This window comes from Gopherus evgoodei, unplaced genomic scaffold, assembly GCF_007399415.2.
Source record: "Gopherus evgoodei ecotype Sinaloan lineage unplaced genomic scaffold, rGopEvg1_v1.p scaffold_46_arrow_ctg1, whole genome shotgun sequence".
In the NCBI taxonomy this organism is placed as follows: domain Eukaryota; kingdom Metazoa; phylum Chordata; order Testudines; family Testudinidae; genus Gopherus; species Gopherus evgoodei.
The window spans coordinates 161,934-171,309 of NW_022060067.1; the positions used below are offsets into that span (position 1 = coordinate 161,934).

Genomic DNA, 9,376 nt, shown 5'->3' on the forward strand with positions numbered 1-9,376 from the left:
GGGAGCCATGCAGTACCTCCCCACCCCAGCTCATCTCTGCTCCACATCTTCCCCAAGCACGCTGCCCCTGCTCCAATTCTCCTCCCAGGCTTGCGGCACCAAACAGCTGATTGGCGCTGCAAGCCTGGGAGGCGGGAGAAGTGGAGCAGCGACTGTGCACTCGGGGAGGAACTGCTGTAAAAAAAAATTGGAGGCACTGCTTTTTGGCGCCCCCAAATCTTGGCGCCCTAGGCAACTGCCTAGTTCGCCTTAATGGTAGCACCGACCCTGTGTGTGTGTGGTGGACAGTGGCACTGTGTGTGTATGTGCAGTATGTGTGGTGGACAGTGGCATTGTGTGTGTGTGCAGTATGTGTGGTGGACAGTGGCATTGTGTTTGTGTGTGTGTGTGTGCAGAATGTGTGATGGGCAGTGGCACTGTGTGTGAGTGTGTGTATGAGCAGTGTGTGTGGAGGACAGGGGCAGTGTGTGCTCACACAGGAATTCATGGGGAACTCACCACCCTTGGCGCAGCATTTGACTTGTCCTCGGAGTGAATGTAGCACTGTGGAGTGTCAGCCACAGAGCATCTTCTGACAGCTCAGAGGAGCAATTGCAGAGAACGTCCTTCTCAACCCCAGGCTGGAAAATGCTCAGTGATTTCTGTGGGCACGGAGCAAAAGACCAGTCTCTGACACCTCCTGCAAAATGGTCTCTCTCTGCTCCAAAGCATGGAGACGCTGTAGCTTTAATGGTAGTGAAAAAAATGGCACCCTGGGAAAACAAGCGTAAGGCCCTTTCTGGAAAAGGCTGAAACTTTTTTGCTGAAATTAAAAAAAACAATTCAGCCTGACTGGCTGTTAATGACCCTTGCAGAAAGTCCTACTTCTTGCCCACCATGCACGTGAAAGAACCATTTCCATTTCAGTGCCAGGAGAAAGGAGACCCAGAAGAAGCCTCTGTGCCTCCTGCACTTCAGCAATGCATGGGAGGGGTCAAATAATCAGATCAAATATTACAGTCCATGATGGGGTGTGCATACCCCCCACTAGGCAAGAACGGGTTAATTCCACATTATGGCTGGAGCAAGTCCTGCCCCTCAGACCCTGCTGGGCATGCTCCAGCTGCTGTGTCAGTATAAAGGAGAACAGCTCAGCTCAGTCTGGGCTGGCCACTGAGGAAGACGCATGCTTGGTGGAGGCTCCAGGCCAGGAGCCGCTACAGCTCCTGACTGCGGGACCAGAGATCCCAGGTATCAGATCGGAGACTTTCTACCTACATTCAATTGGTGGGAGTCAAAGTTCTATGGAGCTGCCAGTGCCAGGGAACCCGGAGACTCTGACGATAGATGGACGACAGCTTCAGAAAACAAGGTAGGAAGTGGCCCCGGGAGGCAGAGAGAGTGGTATCTCGTACCCGTGTAAGGTCAGCATGTTGCGGTAGGATCCTGGCTGGCTGGGTAACGAACGCACTCAACTTGAGAGGGCCTTGGGCTGGGACACGGTGGAGTCAGGTGGGCCCAGTTCCCCTTAATCCAGCCACTATCCCCGTTTTGAAGTGGCCCCCTGATCTGACCATTAGGCCTTGCAGACCTGAACCAAAGGGTGGCCATATTGACTCACTCACGCAATCCTGAACCCAAGGACAGCCATGTCGACTCTGGACTTAGTGCTCCTAAATCTTGAGTTCAAGGACAGTCCGACCTTTCCAGTGATATCTCACATGTCCCCTCTTGCATAAAACACATCTTAGCTGTGCCATATCCATATCATAACAATATATCTATGAAGAATATGGGGTGTAGGGTCACAGCTCCTCTGGCAGGGCAGCGACTGGCAGGGACCAGGGGAAGCTAGAGAGAGCTCCTGGCTGGTTGCTGGGACTTGCAGGCTTGAGACCCTGAGAAGAGGGTGAAGAACGTGCTGGGGCTGCGGGGAAGCGGCCCCAGGAATTGAAGCAGCACTGGGGGATGAAGTTAAGGAGAGGAAGCAGAAGCTGGTAGCTACAGGATCCCTGGGCTGGGACCCAGAGTAGTGTGGGCCTGGATCCCAGCCACTCACCACTGGGGAAATGGCTGGATTGGGAGACACTTCACCGTATACCCGCCTAAGTCACTCTGGAAGGGAGGAGCACAGATCATGGCACGGCCGGATGGCCGAGTCATAAAGAGGATGCTGCAGTACTTGGACTGAGGCAGTCTGCAAGCAGTGACAGTGATGGACAAGGCACCACCAGGGGAAGGAACACTAGCTGAGCGAGCTAATCCCTGAGACAAACAGCAGGAGGTGCCACCCTGGCACCACCCTAGCATCACCCATTACAGGGCCTGAGTGCATGTCCTCCCCTTCCTGGGGGTCTGGCCAGGCTCTGCCAAGCGAGGCTCAGCTGCTCTGTGAGCCCATCCAGGGAGCTGATACCACCCAGACATATGAGTGTCCTCAGGGCAACACAGTTGCAAAAGTGAGTAGTGGCAGGCTGCAGCACACACCATACTTGCTGGCTCAGCCTTGTGCATGCTGGGGTGGCCACCTCCCCGTTGATGAGACCTGGTCTCACATCTTCCTGGAGCTCCAGTCTGCCCTGCTGCCATCCCTGTCTGTGTTGCTGTTGTCTGCTCTAGCAGCTGACTGGAAGGGGCGCATTGGCCCCAGGCCATGTAGCCATGAGATCTGGAAGGCTGAAAGCAGGAAGAATGGTGCCTTCCTAGCCCACCCAATATTCCATAATGTAATTAAGGAAAATATTTCTCAATGAATTCTCAGTAAAAGATCAGAAACCGCCAGTGTCTGCATCATGCTAAGGGCATTGGGATTTTCTTTAAATTTGGCAGACCAACCTAACACACATTTGAACCTCTTCTTTTCACACTGTTGCTCATTCTCAGGGTCTGCTTTGTCTCCAGACAGATCCATTCTCTTTCAGAACAGCCTTGCTCTTCCTGTCTGTTTCACCCATGGATGTGTCAGAGTAAACACTCCCCTTCAGTCTATTGTCAGACAAACACTAGTATTAACTGTTTGCTACTGAGGGGTTTAGAAGCATTTATTGTGTGAAAGATGACATTTCTGGGGAATTGTTCCCAAGATCCAGCACTTTATGTTTAAACATCTCCCAGCTTCCTTGGTGGAAACAAGACCAAGGTTTCTTTGCAGTATACAGGAGATTTTCACCCCAGGTGGGACTTGAACCCACAATTTCTAGCTCAGGAGGCGCATGCCTTATCCATCAGGCCACTGATGTACAACTGGAAGGACAGAAATTCCTTCTCATAAATGCATATTCCTCACATTTGCTTGGAAGCCAAATACCCGTTTTCTGCCCCTTACAGAAATGTCTGCACCCCCTGGCAGTGAGGTAATTAGGCAGGTGACTGACAGAGCTGAGCACCACCTTTCTACCAGCCATCTTTAGAGAAGAACCCTGTCCTAGAGTCACTCCTCCCTCCTTCAGCGCCTCCACGTCTGTGGCTCTGAGTGGCAGTAGGATGATTAGGGGGCAAATCCGGGGCTGAAAGGGAGGTAAGGTCAGCCTGTAAGGAGTAACCAGGTGGGGCAGACCCAGGGAGAGGCTGTGGGCTGCTGGTCAGTTGTTGAGATCTGAGCTCTAGATCAAAGCTGCACAGTGACCTCACACCCAGGGTTAAAAGGCCGACATAGTGACCCCCTTACTGGCCTTGGTGAACCCCAAACCCTTGTTGCTAAGGGCATTGAGGAGTCTCTGTCCCTTAATAACTTCTGGGAGCTCCCCAGCAGGCTGCGGGTGTCAGCCGCCTCCTGCCTCACAGGTTAGACTCTTGGGGCTGTGCCAGCCGCCCCCTCGCTTGAAGGCCCAGTGTAGGAAGAAGGAGACCTGGTGCTGGCAGAAGAGGGTTTTGATTAATCTACCTCTATTAATCCACAGACGCTGTGTCACTCTGCTGGCTTTTCTTCAGCAGCACCTAGTGGCCCTGGCTCCAGGCTAGTGCCTGGTGAGCTCTGGTACTGGCAGGAAGCGCTGCAGGGTGTCAAGCAGCGGCCCTGGCAAACCAGCTGCTGGTAGGTGTCTCTGTGATATCAGGGATCAGTGAGTTCAGCTAGTAATCGAAAGGAGGGGGGTTTATGCTCCCCCAGGGATGCCACTGAAGGCTCCTCATGGGCTCCTCAAGGTCTGCTGGGAGCCGTAATGTTCCCCTTTACCGCCTCGAAGGCTCTCTCAGGAAACTGTGGGTTCACCTGCTGGCTGGAAGAGTGTGGGGGCTGTGCTGCAAAAGCCCATCTCCCGGCAGCCGTACTAGAGGCTTGGGATTAATCCTCAAAGCCCAGCACAAAACCTTCAGCCGGGAATATTTTGCTCCCTTCCTACCTCCGCCCAAGCGGCAAGGGAGAAGTGGACGAGACACGCTGGCTCAAAGATGCCTCCTTCCCACTTCCCTGTACACTGTGCAAAGCCCTTGGCCTGCCTCATGCCTCGTCAGGAAAGCGCGGCCATGCTGCCCAAGCCTAAGTCACGTCCGTAGCCTGGCCTGCCCTGGCTGACAGCGCGCAGAGCCACGTGAGTCAATGGCAGGTCGAATCGGGAGCCTCAGCTCTTTCCCCTGACAGCCACACAGCGCTGCTAAGCGCTGCTAAGCGTCCCGAGAGCCTCCCTCGTGTTCTCCCAGTTCTCTCAGCCGCCTGCCGGTGTGGGTGGGAAAAGGGGACGAGGAAGTACTGTGGCCTCATTCCGGGACAGGAGGCCCTCACCCTGCCCAGGCCTGCCTCTTGCCTTCAGCCCAGGCAGTCAGAGGTGCCAGCAGGGCCGGCACTTCCATTTAGGTGGCCTAGGCTATCGCCTAGGGTGCCAGGATGATTGGGGGGCGGCATTTTGCCGGGGGGGCAGCAGGCGGCTCCAGTGGACGTGCCGCAGTCGTGCCTGCGGAGGGTCCCCTGGTCCCGCGGCTCCAGTGGAGCTGCCGCAGGCATTCCTCTGGACGGTCCGCTGCTCCCGCGGCTCTGGTGGACCTCCTGCAGGCACGGCTGCGGCAGCTCCACCGGAGCCGTGGACCAGCTGACCCTCTCCTCAGGCACGACTGTGGCAGGTGCACCGGAGCTGCAGGACCAGCGCGCGGGGCGGCAAAATGGCCATCCGCCTAGGGCACTAAAAACACTAGCGCCGGTCCTGGGTGCCGGGGAGCTCCCTGGCAGGCCGCCGCCTCAGCCAGGAAATAAGGAAAAGGCGATGAATAAAGAAGTCAGGAAATAACAAGGAAATGAAGAGGTTTGTCGAACGGGTTTCTGTCCAATTTACCATCTTCTCAGCTACCGCTCAAAGTTAAAAACCTAAAATCGACCTATCGGCATAAGTACAGATGGTTAGATGGGAATTAAAAGGAGCTGCTGTCACAAGTGTTAGGTGCCTGCAAGCAGCATGCAGACCGTTTAAAAACACTGCAATTAGAGGCTCAGATGAAACGTTTGCCCTAAATCAGAAACAACAATAGGAGGACCAGCAGAAAGCCACTCTAGGTAAACGGCTGAGGAATGGAGGCTGTTAGAGGCAAAAAGTCATTCCTCAAAATTTGGAAATCAAATCCTAGTGAGGATAATAGGAAGGTGCACAAACTCTGGCCTGTTAAGTGTCAAAGTGTAACAAGTCAGGCCAAGAAAGAATCTGAGAAGCAACATGCTAAAGACACAAAAGCTAAGCATAAATCCGGTCAATGCGAGTCCTGGTCTGTCCCCGCAGAAAGGTGAACCCCCTCTGTGGCTGGAGTGAGCTCCTCTAAGCTGACCTCACTACAGACCTGTGCCAGGTAGTGCTCATTGTAAAAGTGTGTCCTCTGACGGTTGGGAAAACGGGACCAGCGGTCCTCAGGCCGGCTGACACAATTAAAATCCTCCCCCAACAACAAACATCATGCAGTCCAGAGGAAGGGAGCCTTTGATCTTCCCTCTCATGCCTTAACTGGGGACCATACACACTAATATAGTAGTAACCAGTGCCACAGAGCACAAAGTCTTCCAGTAATGCCCTCCCTGGTCGGAGCTCCACCACCTTCTGTACTCGCACCGCGAATGTGAAAAACAAGACTCCAGCCCCATCATTCTTCCCTGGCCAGGAGGCCCTTTCTCCAATCACCCTCTGCCTATTGAGCTACCCTAGAGTTGTTAATGTGCATTTCCTGAACACCCACCATGTCCAAGTCCAGCTGCTCCAAGGCACAAAACATTAAGCACCTCCTCCTGGGCCCCCAAATCCCTTCCACACAGCCATTTTCACAGATGCCCCTTCCCTGGTACTGCCCTTGCTCAGCTGCACAGAGGAGTTTTCATCCCCAATCCCTGCCTGTCACTGCCCAGCAGCCCTCTGGCACCATTCCTGAGGGTCACCCTGCCTTGCTCTCTTCCTGCCATGTTGGGAAAGACAGCTCTCATCATTAAAGGTCAGGTGGGCCAACTAGGGGCAGAAGCCCATTCTATGTTTTCCTACTGCAGAGCCCAAGATCAGAGACTCACCTTCAGTGCCACCCAGAGGGGAGGCAAGTGGGGCAATTTGCCCCAGGCCCTGCAGGGGCCCCATGAGAATACAATGTTGCAACTTTTTTTAATGGAAGGAGCCCCCAAAACTGCTTTGCCACAGGTCAGCCCTGCTCATTTTGGGTGTAGGCACCACTGTGCTGCCAGGGAATAAGCTGCTCCTGCATGAAGATGAAAGAAGCTGCTAAAGCCTGGGATTGAACTAGGGACCTTTAGCTCTTCAGTCTAATGCTCTTCTAACTGAGCTACTTTGGCAACTGTAGGAGATGTTTTTGGCCTGTTGCTTCTCTGCCCAGGATGTTTTTGCAGCCGTTGCACACAAAAAGGACGTATTTTGAGCAGGCCATGAAGACAAGACTCACTTTTGCCTGCCTTGCTCAGCTTGACTTGCTTCCTCACTCCATTCCTGCCTTAGTTCCTGGGTTGACCTGGTGGTGGAAGGGGACTGGGGGCCAGTGGTGCGGGGAGGAAGTTGAGCTGGACCGTGAGCTAGACTAGACCCTGGCGGTGAGAGTCTGGCCACCACTTGCCACCCTACCCTGTTGTCCTGGCTTCCCCCACTGGGTGTCATTTCGGGAGGGAAGTGGAGCTTCTGCCTCCCCTCCCCAATTTTCACACCACAGAGGAGTGTGAACAGGAAAATGAATGGCTGCTCCACACGCCCACCGGAGGAACCCAACGCCCTTAGCTGTGGTAAGTAAGGCTACGTCTTCATTACCTGCCATATCGGCGGATAGCAATCGATTTCTCGGGGATCGATATATCGTGTCTCATCATCCCTGAACGTGCTCCTGTCGACTCCGGAACTCCACCAACGTGAACAGCGGTAGTGGAGTCGACAGGGGAGCCACGGACATTGATACCAGCACTGTGAGGACGGTAGGTAACTCGATCTAAGATACTTCGACTTCAGCTACGTTATTCACGTAGCTGAAGTTGCATATCTTAGATCTATCCCCTCCCCTAGTGTAGACCAGCCCTAAGAAGTATCTGTTGGCTGACAGAGCCTGTCCCCGAGCAGCTGGAACAGCAGCTGCCACCTCCCCCTCGGCTCCAGGCTGTGGGAAATGCTCATTGCCTGGCTGCATGGGCGGATGCTGCTCCGTGCTCTGGAGAGCGTCTGTATTGCTCTGTCAACCCCCGTCTTCACTGAGCCAGTCTGGTAAGGTCCCAAGTGCCCCCTCCGGCCTGGCAGCTGAGAGTCTGTGCAGACATCAACCCCCTGCCAGCCCCAGAGCCAGCAGACGCGCCAGCCCCCCCAGCACCACAGGGGCACTCACTGCACTTCCTGTGGGGAAATGGCTTCTTGGTATCCAGCTGCTAGAGTGAGAGCCAGGAGAGAGCAGTGTCTGGCTCACCGTGGGGGAGAGAAGAAACCTGATGAGTCTGGATCTCCCTCAGTCTCCCTCGCAATGCTGGTCAGTTTTATTATCGCTGTGATAGTCACTGCTTCCGTTCAGGGCCAGCCCTAGAGGGGTCTGGAGTCTGGGACAAATCCCTCCTTTCCTCCCTAGCCCCCACCCCTTCCCCCAAGCTCCCACCCCATCCTGTCCCATCTCTTCCCGGCTTGCACCATTCCTATCCCTCTCCCACCTCTTCCCATCCCTGCTCCTCCCCCTCCCCACCCAGCGCCTCCTGCACCCCACTGAACAGCTGATCACTGGCAAGTGGGAGGTGCTGAAGGGGAAGAGGAGGAGCTTGTCAGCAAGGCCTGTAGTAGGGGGAGGGAGCTGGCTGCCAGTGGGTGCTGAGCACCTATTTTTTCTCTGTTGGTTCTGCAGCCCCGTAGCTACCATGGAGTCGCTGACTGGGCTTCCTTTACACTCTAGAGAGAGGAGCAGAATCAGGGCTATGGCTGATCCATGGGGCACCAGGTGAGCATCAGAGGTTTCAGGTGCTGAGAGTTTGCCTGACACCTCAGGGACACAGTGTGAGGTGGTGTCCCAGGGATCTCTATGTAAGGAACAGAACAGGATTTTCTTGGGGTGGGGAGAGAATTGAGAGCATCTCAGGGGGTTATACAGAGGTGTTGCCCGGGTGAGAGACTGGCTAAAACACAGGCCATGCTGTGAGAAGGATTCAAACCTGCACAGGAGAAACCCTATTAGACTTCAACTCCCACATCTTAACCACTCAGCCACCACAACTGTGAGTGAAAAGCTGCCTCAATGCCAGAGAAACTGGTAAAGAATCACAATGACCAGGTGTGAAGTCATCTGAACTACAGAATTCCCAACGGAAACCTGGCTCCCAAAGCACAGGGGGGATTTGGGGTTTGTTCTCTTTGCTTAGCCATGTGCAGTCGCACAGAGAGTGTGTTTAAAAGTCTCCCCTCCCACAGAGCGGGAATGGGAAATGATTCTCAACTTGAAGCTTGATGTGAATGAGGATGTCTGGACCACAGGGCCAGGGACTGATCTTTGCTAGAGAAACCAGTGACACACAGAACCAGGCTAAGGAAAATGTTTCCTGGAGTCAGTAACTGGATTAGCAGCGGTATTGTGCGGAGAAATGTCTCACAAGAGGACTCAGAGCATTGGTGGTTTGGTAGCAGAAGTCACAGCTACAGCAGGGGAGGTCTAGCTTTGGTTTCTGGCCAACAGATGGATGAGTTTTATTGTCTCAAAATTTCAGTAGAAAAATTCAGATTCAAACTGTGTGTGGTGAGGGTTTCTCTGGTTTGTTTTGTTTTTCTCATTTGAAATGTCCTTGATCATTTTTCTGGGAAAACTATTTGGACAAGGCCAAGGAAGAATTAGAACAATTACAAATCTTCATGAGAGTGAGGGGTCTCTCAGCGCTGGGGGAGGGGTGGAGATTTTCATGGAGGGGAGTTGAGGAGATAAATGAGAGGCTTTTGCTCCAGCAAAGGGAGCGGCTTGGCAGGTTCATTTTTACCACCTG

General features: G+C 53.9%; 1 non-coding gene across 1 annotated transcript; it reads right to left on the reverse strand.

Annotated features, from left to right (window-relative positions):
• Window positions 1-6,654: 6,654 nt before the first annotated feature.
• TRNAF-GAA lies at window positions 6,655-6,727 on the reverse strand. The gene has a single exon. It is a non-coding gene; the product is annotated as a tRNA-Phe (tRNA).
• Between the last annotated feature and the right edge of the window lie 2,649 nt (window positions 6,728-9,376).